Raw genomic sequence first — 24536 nt, 5'->3', positions numbered from 1 at the left:
GCCTTATTATGATGAGTCAAAGATGTGGGAGGGGAGTAGCTGTGATGAGGGTGTGGCAGAGAAAATTATTTTCATGCACAGCGCCCCCCACCACATCAGGACATTGTGGTATTGCAGCTAAAACGGCTTCAGAAGCCAGACAGAAATGACATGGACTGGTTATATCAAAGTGGTGATTTAGGCTCAAACCATTAGAAATACGTTTGAGGGACATAAACAATATGATAATAAATATAAAAAACAGTAAAATGCATGTTGTAGTTCCTTTAATTAAATGTAGCTTACTTAGGCCTGCTTACTTTCCACCACTGTAATTAATCATTATTATTATTATGACAGGCACGTACCCCCATTCCAGTTAAATTAAATGTCAAAATGATGTGTGTACCAGTAAAACGCAGCACTCTACAGACCATCTGGTCTAACCTGAAGTGGGGGATAAGGCATTTTACACATGCCCCTTTTATTTATTTAATTCTGCTAGTTTGCAGCAGATTACATCAGACAGACATGTATGTGTGCTGAGCAGAGACACTGCTTTTGTTTTTGTTATACTCATCAATTTAGGATCCAGCAGATATTCTTGCATAATGTGTTATATAGGCCTATATGGGGTTTATGGAATATGCATGCATAACATATAGCAGACTTATTTTCCAGAGAAGTGCAAAATCAGAGTAAATTGTGGCTATAGTTAGGCCTACATTGATGATAACACAACATTGACATTGACAACATTGACATTTCATATGCTTCAAAATTGAAAAATAGAATCTGATTTGTATGCAGTCATATTCATGCAAAATGAGCCAATTGATCTTCCTGTTCAATTGTTTTTCTAATTTCTAGTATTGTTATTATTCAAGTATTTTTATTTAAGTTTTTTGAACATAAGACAGGACAGACAACAGATACAAGACAGATACAGGACAAACCAACAACAACAACACCAGTGCTCAACATTCATGTAAAAATATATAAATGTCTGAAATACAATGTAAAACAAAACCCTCCAAATTGTACATTTATGACATTCTAATTTCTAGTATAACCTATTTTATTGTGCTCAAAACAAAACACTCAAATCATTTAACCTTAAAACAAAGGATCCTTCTACATTTCCCCCCAAGGCTATGTGTTGATTATTTTGTGATATTTGTGTAGAATGTGAAATCCTGATTCTGAACATTCTGCCAATAAACTGTTCCTGATTGTGCTCTATTTTGAAAATATGTAAATGATTAATTCAACTGACACTACTAATTAATTATAGGCAACGTCCCCCCCTGCCCCCACACACACAGTCACATACACACACCACACACGCGCGCTCGTAATCGCCATCGCTCACCCTACGAGAGCGCGCCGCGCGCGTTCACCGAAGATCACCGATTACAGCGAATGAAGAGAGAGGAAAAAACGCTCGAGAAACTGTGCTGCTGTCGGAGAGAGGAGGTGACGGAGGGAGCTGCGAGCACTGAAAAACACACAGAACCCTGGAGAAAGAACTGGATTATATTCACCGTGCCACGGATGAGAGAATATTCTACTATCAGGGTTGAGGACAACGTACGGAACTGTGGATATCATGGCTACGGGACGCTAAGACGCGTAGTTTTTTTTATAATAAGACATAAATAAGGAGTATAGTTGTTTGGTGAAGGAGAAACGGTACACACAGTGGAGAGAGAAGGAGAGAGGGAGAGAGCTGGCGTGGAGAGGAGTGGATATACAAGCAAGCAACTGTTGGGGAGGTAAATAACACACCGTTTGTTTTGTTCCAACAATCACTCAATGACAGCTCATGTAGGCTAATATTAACGTGATTCCTTTCTGCAGCAGTAGCAGCACAGACTGCAGCCTTTATTCTCGGTGTTCCTTCCATGATAGAGGAGGGAATGTCAAACCCCTTCAGAATGCAGACCGCTGTCTTCTTTGCAGTCTTTACGGTAGCTGGTTTTTCGCACAATATAGTCTTATTTTCAACACTGACAGCGGGACTGAGTCAATCATTGTACGTTTGAGCAGCTGCAGATCGGTACAATTACTGTACAGTCTGTGATTGTCGACACATCGAAAGGCAGCGTGTGTTGTGTTCAGTCGTGCTGCTGTGCCTCCTGTATGTATGTATGTGATCAAAAATAAAGACAGAATGCAACCTACAGCACCCTATGCGGCCAAGGGCTCTCCACCCCCCACCCAGTTCAACCCCCGTGCCGTGCGTGTCATCATCGTGCCGTTTCATGAGGCTACATAATGCGAGCGAGAGAGAATCATGGCGTAAGTTACAGATGTTTGTATGACTGACTGACGCTGCCTCCTGCAGATGTGCACAGTTTCAACATATGGACCGTATCACACGTTCTATGCGGGGGGGGGGGGGGGGGGTAGAAGGCGAGCAGCAGCAGCAGTAAACGTGACGCATTAGGTTCTTTGGATACCGGAGACCATTGGCATTCCATGTCGCAGGAGGGAGGGGTGTGTGTGTGTGTGTGTGTGTGTGTGTGGTGTGTCAGTGTGTGTGTGTGTGAGTGGAGAGAGTATGTATCTATCTGTATGTATGACAATTAATTGTGGGCCCTTTCACGTATAGTGACTATAGTGTATTTCTTTTTCTGTCCCAGTGTGTTTACTTATGTGGACATTGTCATAAAGTGTGTGTGTGTGTGTGTGTGTGTGTGTGTGTGTGTGTGTGTGTGTGCGTGTGTGTGCGCGCGCATGTGTGTGTGTGTGTGTGTGAGAGAGAGAGAGAAACGTCATTGTGGGCCCTTTCACGTGTATTGCAATGCAATGGCTGTGTCTTTGGAGCACTTGGCACTATAGTGTTTACTGTTTGGTATTATTTAATGGTCTGCTGCATGTATTACTGATGCCTGACATTGGTGATGGTTAGGTTAGAGTGGGATGTTTGAGGAGGATGCTCGGTTTTCTTTTCAAGTGGAAACTTTTCATGGATGTTGTCACGGTCTGATCCTTGGCTTGTACTGTGCCGTTATGATGATGATGTACGAATTGAAGTAATTCTGTGTGGTGGCTGGTTGACACTGTGAATGAGGGGTAGGGCGTCAGCTAAAAGCCCTAAAATCTGGTCCAATTGGACCAGACTGTCTCATCCACTTACATTTGGATTAATAAGTTCAATGTGATGTCATCATGACTCGGTTCAGGATATTTGTCACATCTGTTTTTCTGGGCGCTGTGGCTGTGAACCCCCTTCACAACTGGTTTCTGTTAATGCAGCTGAATGCAGGAAGTTCATTCTGTCACTACTTTTACTCTTACTTTTACTTGTACAGTAAAAGCAAGCAGTATTGCATAGAATATTGATAATTGTATCGATGATAATTTTACTAATGTTTCTCACATGTGGTTTCTATTCTATTGCCCCAAAACCAATTCCTAGTAGTCACTGATTGTTATGCCAGTACATTCTTGAAGTTATTGAGAATACCAGATACCAGAACCCTTATCTGTCAACTGACACCGTTGTTACGGCAAATTATTACTTGGGCTTTAAAAAAAAAAGGGAAGTCGCTCACATTGTTTCACTTACAGCAGTAGTTTATTACAATGTTTCGGTCTAAACGACCTTCATTAGGTATCCATCAGGTACATTTCCTTGTAGGAGTTGTTACCCCTCTTTACTTTACTTAACCTACAGCTGTCAAAATTTGAGTTCCAACTTCCACTTTTGTTTTTCAGACCACTTTCAACCACTTAAGCCCGTCTCTTATGATGTATAGCCAATCCACAAGCTCACAACATGCTATATCACTCTTTTTGAAACATTTCGTTATACTTACTGTGCTTCACAATGCTGTCACATGTGGCAGTTGTTAGCTAGGTTAAAGTTACAGTATAATAGATTTTGTATGACAAGTTGGACTAATATCAAATTGAGAACAGACAGTGGATGAAAGCCAGTTATGACTTTGTGCGTCATGTTAAAAATGTAAGGCCCCCTGTGGTGACCGCCCTCCCCCAACGAAGGGCCTAGAACAGTGTTCCGTGCATCACGTTGTGTGCTTGTAGATCTGCTTTGGGTGAATGTTCCTCCCAGAATAGGGATGTCTAACGCCAAGTTATTTTCAATCTATCCTAATGGAAACAGATATTCTCAAGTTTTCCTTGTTGCATACTATTGGCCCTATTGTTGCCAGTGCCTTACCCCTTATCCCTAAACTTTGTTGACTTTGACAATTTTAAAATGTTTTTCAAAATAGTAAAAAAAAAAAGACAAAAGTTTCCGGTAAGGCACTGACGAAAATATGGCCATATATATATATCTCTTAGAGGGAAAGATTTACATATTTACGTGTCGTTAATATGACATATGGTGCTATAAAGTAACGATGCAATGAAAAAGTTATTTACAGGACCAGGAGTCACCTGAGAGAAAAAAGTTTGAGAAGCACTGGCCTAGGCTGGGAAGCACTGGTCTACCGTCTACAGCAACTGTTGTAATGTAGAGAGTGTCAGGCATGTTGATACAGGCCTGGCTGAGCTCAGTCAGACCACTGGTCTAAGCTCCCAGACAGTCCACTATTACATCTCCGCTACTGGAGAAGTTGTTTACAGGCAGACCCATGCTTTTATGTTCTTCACAGCATCGCCACCAGGGCTGCCAACATTGGACTGTGAGAATCCTGTGTGTGTGTGTGTGTGTGTGTGTGTGTGTGTGTGTGTGTGTGTGTGTGTGTGTGTGTGGGTCCTTCCCAAGGGGTCCTCCCCGGCAACTTTTTTTTTAACAAAGTAGATGTAATTTCATGTGTTCTGGTGAATTCTGGGAGTTTGGTACTTTTATCAGGCTTGCTTAGAAAATAATGGGTACAATTTCACACCATTAAGATGCAACATTTTGGCCTACAGAAATTGATTTGATGACTGAAGAAATGTAATACCCATCTTTAATAATAACCATTCATTCATTTCATTCATTCATTCATTCATTCATTATTTAAGTGAACATCTCTGTATGATCGCATGCACTGCCCAGACCCGCCAAGGGAGGGAAACATTATGCATAGTAGATGTAAGTTCCTGTGTTCTGGTGAATTTGGGGACTTTGATACCAAATCCAGGAGAAATCCAAATGACAATGCGGGAGACCCATGAGGGGTGTTGGCAGCCCTGATCAGCACAGGAAACTGTAGCAACTTAAGTTTAGTTGTGATGTGTATTTGCAGGTCAAAGATCACATCGAGGGTTTAGGTTTCATAACACTATGAAAAAGTTGACTTGCAAGCGGTACGACGGTCTGACTCTTGAGAAATGCCTTTTAATAAGACATAAGACACGGCGTGCATTAGTCCTTGTTTACTATGCACACGCTTGAGCTTTGTAGTGCTGAACAGCCCAGTGCCACTGTTGGCTTCTCTGACTCTACTGAGTACCTTGATGTTGACAAGTTAATTAGGAGTCTCACTATACTCAATCTCCCTGTTGTTTGTCTTTGAGAGGTGGCATATACCCTGAACAAACAGCACAGAGAGGAGCATTAAGGTCACATCTCACATCATGAGCCGTTGTCTGCCTCGGGCGCTTCTCACAAAATACCAACGCTGATGTCACATCTGCCAGGAGAGAGTGTGTGTGGCGCGCATGTGTTTTACTGTCTTTGTGTGTGTGTGCGGCTGGGAGTTACCTAACCGAGTGTATGTGTGTGTGTGTACATTACCTGTTAATCTTGTTGCACCATTTGCATGTTGGTATTCTATAATGTGCCGTCTGTTGAGTTTCGTCTCCATTGCTTTGCACTGAGAGCAGTTTCACCTGACTATACTGTAGTAGTTTTGTATCAAGTATGTAAAGAGTAAACCTTATAGTTTGGGTTTGATGATCAGTGTAGTGGTCAGGTGTTTGCTGATCAGCACGTGGTCAGATCATGTTTGATGATCTGATGTTTGCTGATCAGTGGTCAGATCATTATTTTGAACAAAAAAGGGTTTTCAAAGAAGTACTGCTTATCTCCCAAATGGTTTGTCTGTCTAAAGCCCTAACCACATCAAAGGGTCAAGGTGGTTTTAGCGTTGTCCCTGCGGTGGCCTACCAGCATGTGCACTTAAGCCTCTCCAGCTGATCCAAAATGCCGCAGCTCGCTTGGTCTTCAACCAGCCAAAATTCTCACATGTCCCCCCTGCTCCGCTCCCTCCACTGGCTCCCGGTCGCTGCCCGCACAGAATACAAAACTCTGATGCTGGCATTTCAAAGCAACGAAAGGTATGGCTCCCCCATATCTTGCAAGTATGATCGAACCCTACAAACCCTCCCGCTCACTCAGATCAGCCAACGCAGGGAAGCTGGAAGTACCCTCACTAAAAACGCCGGGACAACGCTCCACACGTCCCAAACTCTTCTCCCTTCTGGCTCCAAAACTGTGGAATGCACTTCCCATTGCAGTCAGAACTGCAGCATCACTCCCAATCTTCCGCCGTAGTCTGAAAACCCACCTTTTCAGACTCCATCATGGCCCATAGCACTTACCCCACCCCCTTAGATAGCAATTCTGTAGACTTAGATAGCATTTGATACAGACTTATAGCATATTATGTAGATGTATAGCATATATGTATAGTTTCATTATAGATATTCCACTGTTACTTTCTTAGCTTACGCATGTTTCATGATAAATGTTTTTATGTGATGTATTCCCATGCTTTTTTGTTCTTGTTTAATGTAAGTCGCTCTGGATTAAGAGCGTCTGCTAAATGCCTAAATTGTAAATTGTAAATTGGTGGGATATGTCTTGTTGCACGTTGACCCACGTTGACCCTTGTGATTCAACGCATGGAATTCAATGGCCCAAACCACACACAAAAGGTCAAGATGGTTTTAGCGTTAACTCCTTGCAACCGTTTAAGCCCAAGGAGTTGCATGGCGACCCTTTGGTGTGGTTAGGGCTTAACACAGACCCTGATGAAGACCTCCTAGTTCGATATGCGTTGGTCACTTGGTCATATTGTTGCATTGCTCAAAATAAATCCTTAATATTTTCTCATCAAGGACGGAGTGCCTTGGAATTATTTTCTTTGCAAGTCTGCAGTCCACAGTCTACACCATTTAGGAGTTAAGCAGTACTCCTTCTTTTTTGTTAATCTATTTTCCTACCTGTATTCACCAAAGAGTATCTATTAGAGCCACTGACTGATCCCTGCAGCGCTTCTTTTTTTCTCTTTTTGTGAGTGGTCCGATCATGTTTGATGACCTGATGTTTGTGGTCACTGGTCATGTTTGATAATCAGATATGATGTGTGGTGTTCCGTTCCGTTCCATTGGAAGCATAATTCCCCTTGCTGCTCTGTCAGGCTTCCTGGTTATTATGGTTGATTATGTAAGTGTGAACATGAAGCCCCCTGAGAGAACCCCAGTGAGACATCACCCTGACAGCCCAGCAGAGCTGAGGAGAAAATGGCACTTAAAGGCTGCAGGGTAAAGAACTGCACACTGTTGTTTTGAAACTATGGCATGGGAGTGCGACATCAACTCTCCTGCTCTCCATCCTCAAATTTTCTGTGTGTAGAGCCAATTCACCAAATAAGAGCGTACAGTGTTTATTCTGCTTTGTAATCTCGCAAATAATGCTCTATAAACTCATTTATCTTCCCTCTAGAGTTGATTGTTTGGGTATGTCCTCCTGGTGATGTGGCGTTACTGCACAGAGGAACAGATGCAAATGACTGGAATTTGTCATTTAGAACAGACGGACATGTCATACACATATAAACACTTGACCTTCACACTGTAATGGCGCTTTAGGCAGGAGGTAGAATTTGAAACCCACTTTCATCATTCATCTCTCACTGTTTGTGTGTTGGCCATAGTGGATAATCTGGATATGTAGTCATTATCACCCAGCACTGACTAACGGTTCTACCACAGCAAGCACTGAGCTGTGGGCTGCCAATGTAGGCTACAGTTTAGAGAAACCGACGGTGGCTGGAAAGCTGCCCGTTTGAATCCACAGACTGGCTGCGAAAAAGAGTGGCAGGGGTGACAGTCGACTTAATTTCACTCCCACGTGACACAATCCAACCCATGCAGTAATTAGTATGCACACTCTGTGCAGCTTCTACCAACTGCCAACTGTTTTTTATACTGGGCTACAGTATGTATCGCTTTTTATACTATAACAGTATAAGACTGTGGTTGTACTGGGCAGCTTCCTCCCAATGGCCGACCGTAGCAGACTGGTCAACTCCCAGTGACAAATACTAGACTTTGTACTAGGGAGCTAACGGTAACATGAATGAGATAGTACTGGCCAGCTTCCAGTGGCCAACAGTAGAAGACTATGGTTGTACTGGACAACTCCCAGTGGTCAACAACAGTAGAAGCAGCTCCCAGGACCCAGCCAGCCGTGAATGAATCATGTGATGCAGTATTTGGGTTAAACTTGTTCATGGTACCACAGCTTAAGCTAATTAAAGCAATTGCCATGACCTTGCAACTGCTCCTTCAGTGTACATCATTGGGACAGTTAAACTGCCATGAAGTTCAAAACAAAATGACCAAAGCAGCCATATAGGCAAAGGGTTGCACAAGAAACTCAGGATGAACTCCAAGCTGTTGAAAAGTGTTTGAGTCGCTTCCACAAAGCCCTTGGCTCACGTTTCTGTTTTGTCTGCTGTTCCAGCTGACGGTATGCAGCAAATGGTTTTGTTAAATATAGTCCAGCATCACACCCCTCTAGTCTACACCCAAATGATATCATATCCTCTCAACCCTCTGACATGTGCTATACTTAATTATATATTTAATATTATGTAGGGTATCTCCCAAAAGTAGATCTGTAACTGTTATGTATTTTTAAGAACTAATTAAGAAATGATTGTACTTTAATAAAGGATAATGGGTAAGTAGGAGAGACTTGGCAGAGAGAGTTGGTGACCTGCAGTGTTACATTTTGATTTAGTTTTAGTCAGTCTTTTGAATAAAATGTCATTTAGTCTTAGTCATATTTTACTAAACATAATATTTTGTTGATTGTGTCTACAAAATTCATTTTGGCGGGCCTTGATGGCGTCATAATGGCTGATGGCAGATCGGATATTTTCAGAGCGCAACACCCGAGCGCAACCAAATGCAGACTTGTCTTTTATTTATTTATACAATATTTTGGGTCTTTTTCTGCCTTTATTTGATAGTCTACAGTAGACTGACAGGAAATTGATAGAGAGAGAGAGAGATGGGTGACCCGCAGCAAAGGTCGTTGGGACCGGGACTCGAACCCGTGACATGCTGTCAGGCTGGATTAGCAGCCTAGGTGGCCGGGCGTCTACGCCAGCCGTCTGGGGCCGTCTTTTAGTTCTACTAGATCTCTCCTCCCTAACATTTTAGTCTAGTTTTTTTGTTGACAAAATTGTCAATGTATAACGTCTAGTATAGTCTTAGTTTTAGTCATCATTACTTAGTTTTTACTTAGATTTTCGTTGACGGACATTTTTTCTAAAACTACGACGAAATTAACACTGGTGACTTGATGTCATGAGATGGATTCTAAACCCAAGCGTGCGTGAGTGTATGCGGTACACGTGCACTAATTATCTGTGCTGCCAATCCTTTGATGATAGCTTCTGTGAGTCCCTGTGAAGTCTCTGTCTTAGCGGGGGACACATCTTGCCTACAGAGTACAGACCTGCTGCGTGTCACTCAGTGTCATGTAAGACAATACCAGGATGAGATCAGCCTTTCACATTCCATGTCAGCTCTGGCTGAATGTATTTCAGAGCCGAGGTGTATTTTTAGATGTGTCCACAATGGAGCGGGCCGGGGGACATCTTAAATAGGGTGTCTTTGTCCGGATATAGCTGAGGGGAGAGAGAGAGAGAGAGAGAGCGAGGCATGCAGCGCAATTTATACAGAGCGTTTGATATTTGTTCTCCGGCTTTAGACGGAGCGGAGGCGTCTCCTCCATGTTGTATTTTTCCATTCTTTATTGACACTTTGGCTGAAAAGTGAAAAGCAGCGATGTGTCTGATGGTCCTTCTGACACGACACGTAGACTGCTGTTGGTAGAAGGACGGCTTGTTATCATCAGTGCTTCTTTTAACACATTAAGACCTGAGGCCGATTCTACAAATGCCTTCTAGATCAGTACTTCTCACACTTTGAAGATTTTTCAAAACGGTTAAAAGAAATAGCAGATTTACAAGCTCATAGCATGGTACGAAGTGACCTGCTGTGTATCAGTCGGAGCTTGAGCTGGTAGCTTGTATGTCTGCTAGTTTTGAATAGCCAACGCCAAAATCTAAAATGACACGTCACGGATGCTTTCCCAGTTTTAATGGCCTAAGACACACCTGCTACCTTCTTATAAGCTGCTGTTTGCTCTGAATACTGTAAATGTTAATGAGGTTGTTGTTGTCAGAAGTACAATATGATTTCTGTTTTTTGCTGAGCGGGCCTCAACTAGTCATTGATCTTAATGAGGCTCGAGGGGTGGGGGGGGGGAGAAGATGAACATGTCAGCGAAACACGTAGAATATGAATGCAGTGGCATATTGTACCTAATGAAATCCCTAGAATATGAATGCATTGACAATGTTCTGTTCGGAAGGGGTTTGATGAGACTAGCTGATGTCTCTCTAGCTGTCCCCCCAGTGACCTCTCTGACCTCACCCAGTATGCCAGCGCAGCTGGTTGCTCTGTGATGCTCATGTGACAGGAAGTCCCCACCCCACCCCCCACACCCCCCCCAGGCCCAGCGTTCTGGGGTGATCTGTCACGATGTGACAGTCTGACCTTGTTGGCGTTCTGACGGATTGCCGTCTTGTGAGTGGGTTCAACGTCAGTGGCACAGAGAGTGACCCAGGGACGGCCACAAGTGAAGACACTGGGTTGTCCTAACGTGCGAGGACAGAGCAAGGAAGCTCCAAACGTTCACATGACAAGGTGACCACCAGTGACCACAGGCTGGTAATCTCAACCCTTTCAGGCTGCATCCCCCCAGAATAATCATATTTGAACTGGCGACCTCCCCACAGCCCACACCCTGACAAGCACTTGGAACTGTAGGAGTTGAGGCATTATGTTTAGACTCGGTTTTACATAAATATTGTGAAAATGGCTGATCTACAAGCTCACAATGCCTTGCAACACGAAAGAACCACTGTAAGCTTGTAGATCAACTATTTTCAATATTTTATTTGAATTTGTTGGTCAATATTTGACCGGTTTTGAATAGTTTGTTGATTACTTTTGATACAGTACTGTAATGGTCTTTTTTTAAGGTATTTAAAAGGTCTTAAAAAAACTCCTCCTTGATTATTCTCATCTGGGGGGAAAATCATGTGGCGACCCCCCTGGTGGTCCTAACCCACCACAGGTTGAAACCACTGTATTATACAACTTACAAAACAGTAATATCACTGCTGAATCGTGCCATTTTACCTACTAAGTGCAATAACTATATTGGTTGCAGCTGGAAAACATCATGCCCATGTGCATAGTGGATTACAGTTGTCTAATATTGACCACAAGTCAAAACTCTAATAAATGGTAAATGGTGCATTTATATAGGACGCTTTACATAGATTGTGCATCAATTCACCCATTCACACACACATTCATACGATGGCGGCAGAAACCATGCAAGGCACCAACCAGCACATCAGGAGCAATTTGGGGTTCAGTGTCTTGCTCAAGGACACTTCGACACTAACTCTGGGGGGAACCCGGGTTCGAACAGGCAACCTTGCGGTTACCATCCAGCCACCCTGAGCCACTGCCGCCCCTAATCACTCTGTGTGTCCTAACCTCTGACAGACAGTAGAAATGCCCCTCCCTGTGTGTTCTAACCTCTGACAGACAGTAGAAATGCCCCTCCCTGTGTGTTCTAACCTCTGACAGACAGTAGAAATGCCCCTCCCTGTGTGTCCTAACCTCTGACAGACAGTAGAAATGCCCCTCCCTGTGTGTTCTAAACTCTGACAGACAGTAGAAATGCCCCTCCCTGTGTGTTCTAAACTCTGACAGACAAGGTAAAATGAATGTGCAGGATCTAAGGATCCACTGGCAAAATCAATATCCATTTACTCTCTCTTTCTCTCCCCCCCCCTCTCTCTCTCTCTCTCTCTCTCTCTCTCTCTCGCTCTCTCTCTCTCTCTCTCTCTCTCTCTCTCTCATTTACACTGACCTTATGGAACCCAGTTAAAGTCCCTTAGTGGTCCCCAGGTGCTTTCATAAAGGCTGTATGTAGTGACTGTTGATGCTAATGGATGCATGAGCTAACCACATTAACCATGGCATCCCTTTTTTTTTTTACTCATTCTTTTTCAAATTTGTAAATTATTTCATTAAAAAAATAACTTTTCAAATTTGAAAATGTATTTAATTTCACAAAAACAAAGTGCTTCAATCAGCTCCTCGATCGGCTCCTTCTCTTCCAGCATGGTACTAATTTAAAAACATCACTGTCACTAGACAGAATGGATAAGACGGCGAATCCCACAGTTCCTCACTAAACGGAATGGATCAAGACAGCCAATCCCACAGTTCCTCTGATCTCGGCTGTCCAACCGCGTTACAGTATCTCCTCCCCCGCTCCTCCTCCCATTCTGGAGCTCTCTTCAAAGGCCATACAGATTGGTAGCGTATTGACGGTATAGGGCTGAGACGAATCTCATGACATTTTACTTGACGATGAATTGTCCTACAAATGCAAATAATTGCAATTAACGACACATTGTGTGCTTTTGGACTGACAGATACAGGGACCTCCATATTTGGACATAAAAGGGACAAGGACTGACAGATATATTGTCAGATCGCCGGTGCAACGTTGGTGTGAGTAGTAGCGGAAGTAGCCGATCTACAAGTGAATGTGTCTGACGGTGAGATAATGAGCTGTTGGCCTGGTTTGGATTGGCAGAGTCTGCTAACATCTGATCCCAGTTCAGTACCCTGGCATCAACCAACCAGTCATCAGCATCTGGGTTTGTTTGCCCTGTATGGCTGATTACTTGTTACATCTGGTTTTGGCATCCATTGTGGCGACCATATGGCGACTCCGTATATGGTCTAAAAGTGTGAAAAACGTATTTTTCATTTCACTTTAATGGTACACCTCAGTAATGGCTGTGTGCCCAGGGCACCCCTCTGTGGATTAGTCTACACTAGGCATTCTCTGCATTAGGTCGTGGTGGCCAGGCTTTTCTCCTCTGAGATGAGTGAAGGCTGGGAACGAGGCTATGGCGAGGATAAAGGTATTATTTATGAAGCAGCTTTAATGTTGGTAGTTTGAATTTCGGAAGGCAACCGCAAGTGAATGAGAGCACCCTCTCTCATACCTGCATTCCATCACTAACAACTGCCAAACGGCCTCTTGAGCAACACTGTACTGTACTGTAAGTGTGTACTGTAAGTGCTGAATGGTGAACCATGGAGGTCACTGGGAGGCTCCCAGGTATGAATGTTTGGAACTACAGCCTGAGTTATACTTAGATGCGCCGCACGCAGATGTCACATACTGGGGAAATAGCAGATGTACAAGGTCATCATGACTTGTCGCACTGTAATCTTAACCCATTAAAACCGTGAAAGAAAAATCAGATCTACAAGCTCGCAGAGCCAGTGAGTCACTTTGTGCCGTGCTGCAAGCTTGTACATCTACTATTTTTAAAAAATGTGTTAAAAAAAAAAAAAAAGTTAAATAATTGAATGCAATTTAACACAAATGTTCTCTTCTGGGGTCCCTGTTACAAACCCTTTTCAGATTGGTGGTCCATATCAATTTGAGGGTCCTCCTTGACACAAACAAGTTTGAGAACTAGTGATTTAGAAGGTATTTGTAGAATCTGCCTCGCTCAGGAGACGGGTCTTAATGGGTCTGCTTTAGGAAGGTGAGATGGAGTCTGTGTGAAGGGGATACACAGATGGCTCTGATCCCAGACCAGCAGGGGATCTGCTACTGTATGTGGGTCACTCTGGAGGCCAGAGGTCATGACTCATGACCTTTCAAAACACACATTATTGTTATTATTATTATTACCCTTGGTTCAGGGTGAATAAACTGAAACGACTTGACGTCCGTTTTAATTAGCTCCAGTGCGTGATGTGTTGGTGGGGGCGCATACGTCGGCCCCACGTCCTAACAGTCCGTCTTGTGTTGCCGTACCCGTGGCTCCGGCATGCATGGTCGGTTAAGTCTCATGCGTGGCTCCCGTGTTGCGGTTAGGGTTATGTTAGGGTTGGGGTAGGGTGTCGGACTGCTGCGTTGTGTCGGACTGTTAGTACGTCGGATCGAAGATATGCACCGGTCTCCATTCGCCCCCCCCATCCTCCTCTCCAATATCCTCCATGCTCTCAACTGAAATGGTCAGGGGTTTTAGCTGGCTGGCTGGCTGACGCTAGCATTGCTCTTAGTCTTTTCACTGTGTCAGACTGGTGAGATTGATGGAGCTGTTGTTTGGATTGACGGATCAGGTGCAGCTCGCAGCTCTGTGCTTCTAAAATGCCTGTGAGAGGTATAAACCAGGAGTACACTGAACACATGCTCTCTGTTCACCCCCACAGCGGTGGAAACACATTTATGATGACTGCAGCTATAGCTAATCACTTTGTTTTCTTAAGTATAAAGTTATTAATTAAATATGCCACACACCTCACACACAGGCACACAGCAATTTCATTAATTCATACAACGATACCTAAAACATACATATCTCAATATACAAGAATTGTCCAAAATATATTTTGGGCCCACGAAACACAGCATTAGTACTATATAGGGTGATATATTGTTAGTAGTATTGCTGATCTGGGATCAGTCTACTACTAGTCTACTGTTGACGTTACCCGCTGTGATCAAATTGTCATGTAACTGTCTTAAACTCAGTAGCATGGTGTTATTACGGGTTGGTTGGGAGGTGGCCATAATGTCACGTCTGGCGTGCGTCGGCGGTTTGAACGGGACACATTGTGACAGGGAGAGGGCTGCTGTCACTGAGTTAGTGAGCTTTAATAAGTAGTCTCTCACTCACACACGCACACGCACACACACACGCACACGCACACACACACACACACACAGGGGCCATGTTTGACTCCATGTTTGTGTGCTGTAAGTTCATGTCTTAGCATGTGTGGGTCTTTGTTTTGTATAGACAGTATATTCATAAATGTATACAACATGTATTATACCTATAAATAATAGTGTGTTCTATATTTATAAAGGCATAATACATGACAATTGAAAGACGTACGTGCGTACGTGCGTGTCCAGAGCAGAACAAAGCAGGCTGGGTGTGGCATACTAGGAACTCAATAATAGCTGGACTCTCTCTCTCCGTCTGTCTGTGTGTCTCTCTCTCACTTTCTCTGTGACTTCCAGTCTGTCTGTCTGTCCCTTTCTCTCTGTCTGTCTGACTGCTGTTTTTGCAAATCACTCTGTATTTATGGAAGCTGAACAAGTTTGACTTAACAATGAGGTCTGTCTTTCTGTCTGTCTGTGTCTGTCTCTCCCCATATGTGCCCCCCATAAAAGCTTAGTCATTCACTCAAGGTTGGATGCTTGCAGGTAGCTAACTGTGTGTGCAGTCTGTCCTAGTTGGAACTGGAACACTGCAATACAAATATAGCTACAGCGTTCTGGCACGTGCTGCTGTCAAATCCAACATGCATGATGAGAGTGATCAGAATTTATTCTAAAGACAGACATTAGGAAAGCCTTGGAGACGGTTTTTGATTAAATTCTTTATTAGACAGAAATGCAAACAGCAGTACAGAGTACAGTCAAGCACTTGGTCTAAAAGGATAACACAAAAAACATTCCTTGCGGTCAGACCAGGTTTTTGTATTAATATTATCTAAACCTATCAGGTCCCTAACCCTAATCAACTCTCTGTATGTGTAATAATAATAAACGTATAAAGCACAATCAAAACCAAGTGTCAAAGTCCTTTACATAAAATGGAAATCGGCAGCAGAATGCAAACGCGATGATGTGCAATTGCGTGCGGTAATATAATCTGCGGTTTCAGCCTGATCAGAGTCCCATTGACCTCCATGATTGAAAATATTTCATAAAGCATAAAACATATGTTCCTGCAGACTCAGAGCCACTGATTTATCAAGCTTGGTCTCCCCAGGCAAGTCGAGGAGCTCTGACAGCAAACGCACGGTCACTGACGGTCAGCCTTTGTCTTCAGCCTCGACTCGGGAACAACTCATGCTCATAGGCTCATATGGGGTTCACGACAGCAACAGAAATGTAATCAGGAGCCAGGTCATGAAGTGCCTTAAACGTAATGAAGTGAAATCCTTTTTTTTTTTTAAATCAATCCTAACGGAAAAAAAATAAAAAATAGGAGTAATCGTGTATAGGAGAAATCGCTATAGCCATATTATAAACCACGAAACGAGTTGAAATGTTATGTTTGAAAATAATGTGTGTGATATCTTCTGACAGCGTGGAGTGTTGATGTGGAACGCTGTTGAACGCTGCTTTGTCTGCCTTGCTCACACACCGCCCTCTGATTGGCCTGTGTGGAGAAAAGGGACGGCTGCGATTGGCCGGTGGTTTCTGAGGAGCTGGTGGTTTCTGAGGATGTGGTTGGCTGTCGTCACGGCGCTGAAACGGCTCACGGCCGAGCCAGAGAAAGAGAGAGAGAACAGGGGGCACGTGTGTGTGTGTGTGTGTGTGTGTGTGTGTGTGTGTGTGTGTGTGTGTGTGTGGGCGCACGCGCCTCACTGTTTATTGTGTCCTATAGATATTGAGTGTAGTGTAGTTCAAGGTGAATGTAGCATGATTTAAATCTGAGCTAATTAAAACACCCTGCTATGCATGCAACCCACGCACACACACACACACACACACACACACACACACACACACACACACACACACACACACACTCAACAATATATGCATGACACGTTAACTAGTTGTCTCTCCATGAGACACTGTTGTCTTGTGGTGAAGTTGCTTTGTTTGTACGTCAGCTTCCCTACAATAGCTAACCTGCAGTGTGTTGACTAATTTCACTGAACCCAGAGAACAGCGCTAGCCACTCCAATAAGGAATCCTAACAAAGCTTAATTAGCCATTTTTGGCAAAGAGGGAAAAAAGGGGGAATTTCACCTCACCACACAGTAACACTGTCTGGAGAGGAAAAATAAAAAAATCAAATGCTACAGTACGCCTTTAATCTACTGATGTGGTGTGTGTGCGTGCGTTCGTGTGCATGTGTGCGTGAATGCACGCCTGTTTTATGTTCACATCTGTCTGTGTGTGTGTGTGTGTGTGTGTGTGTCGTGCTGTACAGTAAACTATTGTCATAATGACGAATAGTGAGAATAGCCGATCTACAATACAAGCTCACGATGCGTCTCGTTTTTCCAACATTTTTTAAATACAAATGATTTGAACCTGGTGTGCCCAGAATAGGCACACCAGGGTTAATATATTTAATGCATGATATACCCTGGTGCCAATGAGTGGCAGTTTGCATCATAGGCATTTTATTTTAATGAATTTATATTACCTTTCCTGTACTGCAAGCAAACAAGCGTGCAATATTACACATACTGTTTGGTATGCATGGAATATATAGGCGCCAGAGAGAGATTTGACCCCCCCGCCATACACTTTCTAGTCATATGAGCCCTTCCCCAAATCTTCATTAGAAAGCAGATATAAATCCTTTGTGTTTCTGTCCCAGACTCCCAGTGGCCTAGTCTTGACTTGGCCCCGCCTACCAGAGGATAAGTGACAGCTTGATTAGAGGAGTGCAGAAGAGCAGCTGTGGTCAGAAACCGGCAGTCTCTGCAGGCAGACACACACACACACACACACACACACACACACACACACACACACACACACACACACACCTATATAACTCCACGTCTGCTACTGAATAAAATTGAAGCCTGAATTGTGAGGGCTGTTTATGCTCACAGTTACGACTTCATAACAGCATTCAGAGTTGATTTCTTGTCACATTTGTGTGAGAAAAAAATAACTCACAATGCTGAGATATCATATAGTAAGAACTGTGAGCAAAATACACAAACCAATTCAGGTCTTTTACATTTTATTCGCTGATGTAAAGCTCCCTATTGTAATCAATCAAATGTAATTTAACCACTTAAACCCTATAACGAATCCACTGAAGTGTAACATTAAGCGCAACTTTACACCGACCTCAGTGCTGATTAGCTATACCTGCTCTACAGAGCACTGCTCCATGGTTTCGTCTATATGAGTCAGCTATGGTTCTGTTCTTGGCCTCCCCCTGTCGTTCCCTCTGCACCAAATCTCTTCACTGATCTACAATAGGTGAGCTTGTATTAGATCTGCCATTTTCGTCGAATGTTCGCCTATTATGACATGCCCAGAATTTGGGACGCTACGTAGCTTTTACGAGTATGTTCAGAGTATGTTGAAGGGTAATAGTACACCTGCAGTGGGAAATCCCAACGCTATGCCCACTGCTATGAAAACCAATAGTGATACATATCATCATAATATGAAAGTCATTGCCGTTATTCTTTCTAATTTCCAAATAATTTCCATGCAGTTTTAGCCCTTGCTCTAAATGTAGACGTCACCAGACATCTCTGGTCGCCTGGCTACGCGAGACTGTACCAGCTGGTTGACGATCTCAAAGAGCTAGTTGACGATCTCATCGATTTGTTCAGAAACATAGACATAGTCTTACTCTTCAGCATGGCGAAGAGAAGAATATAAATAAAGATATACTCTGTAAAATGGCCTGGCATGGCCAGACTAACATCAGATAGTCTGAAATGTCTGTGTGCATCCTGCATTCCCATGTTGATAAACCATCCCCATATTTGCATACTGCAGGGCCCTGATTGGTGCCCGCAACTCCGGGCAGCAAAATCCAATCACAACCGAGTTCAGACTGATCTGCAGAGGGCTTTAAAAAAAAGAAATTAAATATGTTCCTTGTAGGGTGACCAATAGCTCAATGGCCCATGTGGTGCTTCATAATAACTACATTACTTCATCCATCCATCCATCCATCCATCCATATTCAACCGCTTATCTGTAGTTGGGTCCTCGGGGGTAACGGCTCCACCAGAGAGTTCTAGGCTTCCCTCTCCAGAGCAACATTAGTAACTTCCTCCTGGGGGATCCCGAGGTGTTCCAAGGCCAGTTTGGAGATATAATCCCTCCATCTGATCCTTGGTCTGCCCCAGTGTGGCATCCTAACCAGATGCCTGAACCACCTAAGCTGTCTCCTCTCCAAGCGTAGAAACAGCGACCAAGTCTCTCTCGCGTGACTGAACTTCAGCCACCCGTCGGAGATCATTCAACAGCTCTGGACAGAAATTATTCCATTTAGAATGGTAGAAGGGCCTCTGTTTACCCAGACTGGCTGCATTAGCTGGCTAGATGCTAGATCTGTTTGTGCCGGGGACGTCTGTCTGTGCCCTCAGAGCGTCTGTTCTCTGCAGAGAACCTTATGCTCACCCGCTTACACACTAGACTGACACCACAACACTATGACATGTTCACCTTCTGTAATCAAAATATCTACAGTGTGTAGTAGTCTAGTAGACAACCTTACAAGCAGCCAGCAGCCCAGGACAGGTCAATCTGTGTAGGTTGGTTACTACATCTTTTGAGCTCACTGCTTCACAGATTAAGTTTTTAATTTATTTAAGCAGTCTAATGTTTTATTTAAAGTACAATAAGTTGCCTTGTTGTTTAAATGTGCTATAGAAATACACTTGTCAATGTGGGTCATAATAACCGTTATTATTGTCAGCTAACTGGGTGCAAAACTATCTGTTTTTTTTGTCTTGTTTTTTTATCCCATGATTTTGTAACCCATTTTTCACCCCTGTGTCAATTATCTAATGTGATCCTGGCGAGGATCAGCACTACCGACTGTGAGGCGACAGCACTACCGACTGTGCCACCGTGCCAGTTGTCTGTTTTGACAGCCTGTGTGTGTGCGTGCTTGTGTGCTTGTGTGAGATAAGATGGTGTGCTTCCTCAACATCAATTTTTAATGATGTAATCTCCTTTTTTGTGCACATCAAGGATTTATGCACACCATTGTATTATTCATAGTTTGTATTGACTGTTCATGTGTTTGAATCGTGTGTGTGTGTGTGTGTGTGTGTGTGTGTTGCCATTGCCCTCAGGCTGCAGGTCTCTGCTGGGAAGTGTTTGGACTAATGGCTGCATTCTTACAACTAAATGGACTGAAGATAATCCTTGACACTGATATGACACACACACACACACACACACACACACACACACACACACACACTTACAAACACACGCACGCGGCAGACACATCTCATATCTGCTCTCAGAACTGTGTGCTGTGTATTCTTATAGCAGGCCGTCCTGTCTGTGCTCTTTTAAATGTCACCCTGCTTCTGTAATGGATTTAAATGCTACTGTCTGATAGGGAAATGGCTACAGTACCAGTTTCATGGCCTGAGGGGAATGGCTGCTGGGTAATGTAGTCTCATTACAACATTACAAGCCACAGCACGTTATCTGACATCATCCTCTGGGGTCTCTGGCTACATGGAGCAGCTCTTCCATGTTCCCTCGTTTGTCTCAGCTGACAAATGATTCTCCTTTTTCAAAGGACGGCTACGATTGAATTACTGAAATGTTTTCTTAATTGAGGGTGGCGGTCTGAAAGCTGTGGGCTTAGATAGTGTTGGAGACACAGGCTGCAGTATAAAGCTTAAAGGGAGACAAAGTAGGAGGAGTAGAGAGAGAGAGAGAAGTTGTAAGATAGACATATCCTATATGCTTATATCTTATATGCGTCATAGGAAAGCAAAGAGGGACACAGTTTAGGAGAGACAGACCGTAGAAAAGCTGAGAGGGAAACATTTTAGCAGAGATGGACAGTTGTAGAGAGAGAGAGAGAGAGAGAGAGAGAGGGGGTTTCCTTTTTAGATTTAATCCTAGAACAGAATGTAGCTCTATAAACCACAAATCCTCTGTGCTTTTACATTTTCTTCCATTCCATTTTATCCTCCATATTTTAATGTTTTAGTTGATGTTAATGTTTAATTTTAGTTGATTCATGACAAACTAATAAACTATGCATGTTGAGAATTTGTGTACAACAAAGGATGCATGAATGGCAGGAATTACTTGTCATGACATTATGAAGGTCACAATAATCGTATCGCTATGATGATGATGATGATGATGTTGATTATTATTACAAGTAAGACGCCTGAGGGCGAGGTCGCGTGCACGCATCTGCCTGGGTGACAGCAGACTGCTGGGCGAGCGCTGGCGCTTTGGCATGGGGGGGTAAGATCTTAATTTTAAGTTCTGTTGAGAACTCTAGTTTTCGCTGTCTGCCGGGTGCGGCTGCACTAAATAACTTTGGGGAAGGCCCGTCTAGAGTTTAAATGGACCGGTATCAGTCAAAAGGGAGACATCGAAGAGGAAGGATGGATGGGGAAGGAGCATGGAATGTCAGAACAGGTCAGCTCCATATATGGAGATCTAAGGGTTTGAGGTTTGAGGTCAGATGTAGAGTTGCTGGCCGATATTGATGACATCAAGGATCTCCATATATGGGCTCAATATTTATGACATCAGGATCTCCATCCCTGATGATGTCATGTGCCCGACCAACACACTGTCGGGAAATGCACGATTATGGCCAAAAGCATTTCCGGGGGTCCCCAGCCAAAAGCGTTGAGAACCTCTGCTCTAGTAGATCAGCTATTTTTGCAGCGGGTTGTGCAAGTGGTTAACAAAAATGGCATTTTATGTTTTAAGCATATTTTCATTATATTAACGGCAATTATTTCTGCCACGATAATCGTGACGTGTAATTGTCCTACAGTATGATGCTCAGAGAGCAAAGGGTGCCTGGCCCAGGGCAGTCGCCATGGTTACATCCATCCACGGAGGCTATTGATTGGTTAATGGACCTATAGGTTTTAGGAATCGAATGATGGGATAATTGTGGACTGACCTGTGGTTGACCTGATGAAATGGCATGCTTTGTGGAGAACACCTTGGGCTCTTCTTAAGAGTTGAACGGTGAACTCCCTGAATCACAAAATGTCATTGATGTTAGTGTGAGGTGGTAGGTAGATAGATAGATAGATAGATAGATAGAAACATTGTGGTGTCAAGTTGTAGGATTTTTAAAACAAAAGGAGTTGCTGACTTTGAATAAAAGGAAAGATTGATTTGAATGTCAGGGACTCTGTACAGAACAGGAAGCCTGCAAGTAACACACACACACACACACACACACACACACACACACACACACACACACACACACACACACACACACACACACACACTGTATCAATAGACAAGATCAGCTTTGTTAATCCCTGGGAGAAAATAGGGCATCACAGATCATGGGTATGAATAAATAGCTTAGGTACAGATAGATTCTAGATTAAAATGCAACACAAGATGAATGAAATCAAACAATATATAGATCATAAAAACCAGTACATCACTAACAAGCTTTAAGACTTATTTTACTTTGATGTGAGCTGTGAGTAAAATCACCAGCTGTAGAAATGAGGCACCACCATGAATAGTTTGATAATAATAATAATCAGATTTCATTTTCGTATATTGTTTGTCTGTGACAACTAACGACCTTCAGACTGATGCTTGACCTCAAACCTAACCTACCTAATTCTATTGCTCTTCAAAATCAATATTAATGCTGTAGGATACTACAGTTTCTGTCCCTCTCTCTTTCACTCTCAGTCGGACACAAAAGCACACACACATCCCTTATATTGGAGCAGAGCGACAAAGTACAATCTGAAACGGACAATGTTACTATATTTAGCTTAATATGGGTGTTACTGAACTGTCCACAGCGGCACAGCCCTCCTCTGATACACAGATTGAGTAGACCAAAATGGTACCATAATGACTACAATGGCCACTTTGGCAAGCCCAGGTTCGAAGGTTTTGGGGTTAAAGCGAGAGAGGCGACGTTGAGATGGTTTGGACGTGCGGTGGAAGGAAGAGGGGCATCCGGGGAGAAGGATGTGGAAGATGGATCTGTGAATGAGGTTAGAGAGGACATGCAGGTGGCCGGAGTGACAAGAGGAAGATACAGAAAGCAGAAACGGATGGAAACAGATGATCCACTGTGGCTACCCCTGATGGGAATTAGCTGACAAAGAAGAGGAATTTATATCCGTAAGGGGGGGGGGAAGTTTCCCCCATTTTGAAACATGTCAGGCCCTGGCTATGAACCCTGCAACAGCATCTGTCCTCAAATCGCCTTTGAGCAAGATGTTACCCAACGCCGCCCTCTACATACATCAGTGGTTCTCAACCTTTGAAATCAGGCTGTGACCCCCAAAATCACCCCGCAAAATCATCATATTTGAACATATTGAACTTATTTGAACCTAATAAGCACTTGGAAAGAATAAGCAAGAGGAAAAGTCAGTGACATGCAGAGGTCATCCACGAACACACTATTACCAATAATGGGTTTCATACAAGGTCACATGGTGCTGTGACAACTGACAACCGACATGTCACTGTATGAATACAGACACTCATCAGGTCTCATAAGAACATACAATCAGTGTTTTACATAGTGGGTCATGAGGACAGTCATGCATAACCAGCAGACGGAGGAAGTCCGGAGCATTAGTTTTCTACGCCCTGGGGGGAGGGGGGGGGGGGGGGGGGGTTGTTTGGTGGTGGAGGAGGGCCGGGGTTTCTTTCAAAACCATAGAGTTTTGGCTCCTGTAGACTCTGATTTCCTTTTCTTTGAAAGAGCAGTTCATCCATCATTCATCTAAGCTGTATCTTGGCCCTGCCTGTAACTGATTCTCCAAGATGTTACATCATTGTGTAATGTAATCCAGATTTGTTCGTTGAGTGCTCTTCTTCAGCGATGTCCTGCTTTACACTCTCAAAGTTGCACAACTGTACAACCATAGTCTTATACGGTCGGCCACTTGGCCTCTCCAGTTGGCAGTAACTTTAAGTGACTTGCTCACGTTGGGTATAGAGGGAGGGGTGAGTGTTTCTTTTTTTTTTGTCAAATAGGTTTTTATTGAGACCTGGTTATAAATTGCTACACAAACATTTTGACAAAAAAAGAGGAAATAAAAAAAACACAAAGAAAGAAAACCCTCCCCCCCACCCATACTGCTCAGTGACGGGGCGAGTGTTTCTTATTCACTTCCTCTCCCTGATTTTTCCTGCCGGTCTGGGGGGGGGGGTCAAATACGGCGCCTTCCGGATATACAAGCACGTTCATCTAACCTTTAGGTCTCGGCTGCTCTCAATTACATACTTAATTGTGAATGTTGACTCATGATTTGAAACCTGTATGTGTTTCAGCTGTCTTAGGCCACGCTCGTTTGTATCGTTTCACTAAGCTGTGTTTAGTAAGTCTTCCTTCCTCTCATATTATTTGTTCTTAAATTAGACAGACTGAGAGAGAGAGATGGAGAGGGAGAGTGTGGGGGACACAGAAGGACAACTGTAATGGGCTTTTAGTGGTTGTGAGGTGAAGGGTTGAACCACTACAATAGCAATAGATAGTAAATGAGAGTGACAGGAC

General features: G+C 43.4%; 1 protein-coding gene across 4 annotated transcripts in view; it reads left to right on the top strand.

Moving 5' to 3' along the window:
• The first annotated feature begins 1447 nt into the window (after positions 1-1447).
• The window catches only part of LOC308314288 (unconventional myosin-IXAb-like), a 125627-nt gene continuing 102538 nt past the window's right edge, over positions 1448-24536 (top strand). For all 4 annotated transcript variants that reach the window (XM_080761830.1, XM_080761829.1, XM_080761831.1 and 1 more), the window contains exon 1: positions 1448-1754. The gene's annotated coding sequence lies outside the window, so the exon portion shown is untranslated. The remainder of the gene's footprint in view (positions 1755-24536) is intronic.

Source organism: Protomyctophum bolini, assembly GCF_963924005.1.
Source record: "Protomyctophum bolini genome assembly, chromosome: 4".
Classification (NCBI taxonomy): Eukaryota; Metazoa; Chordata; class Actinopteri; order Myctophiformes; family Myctophidae; genus Protomyctophum; species Protomyctophum bolini.
Note: the sequence above shows the minus strand (reverse complement) of the source record. Positions and strands in the feature narration are given on the sequence as shown.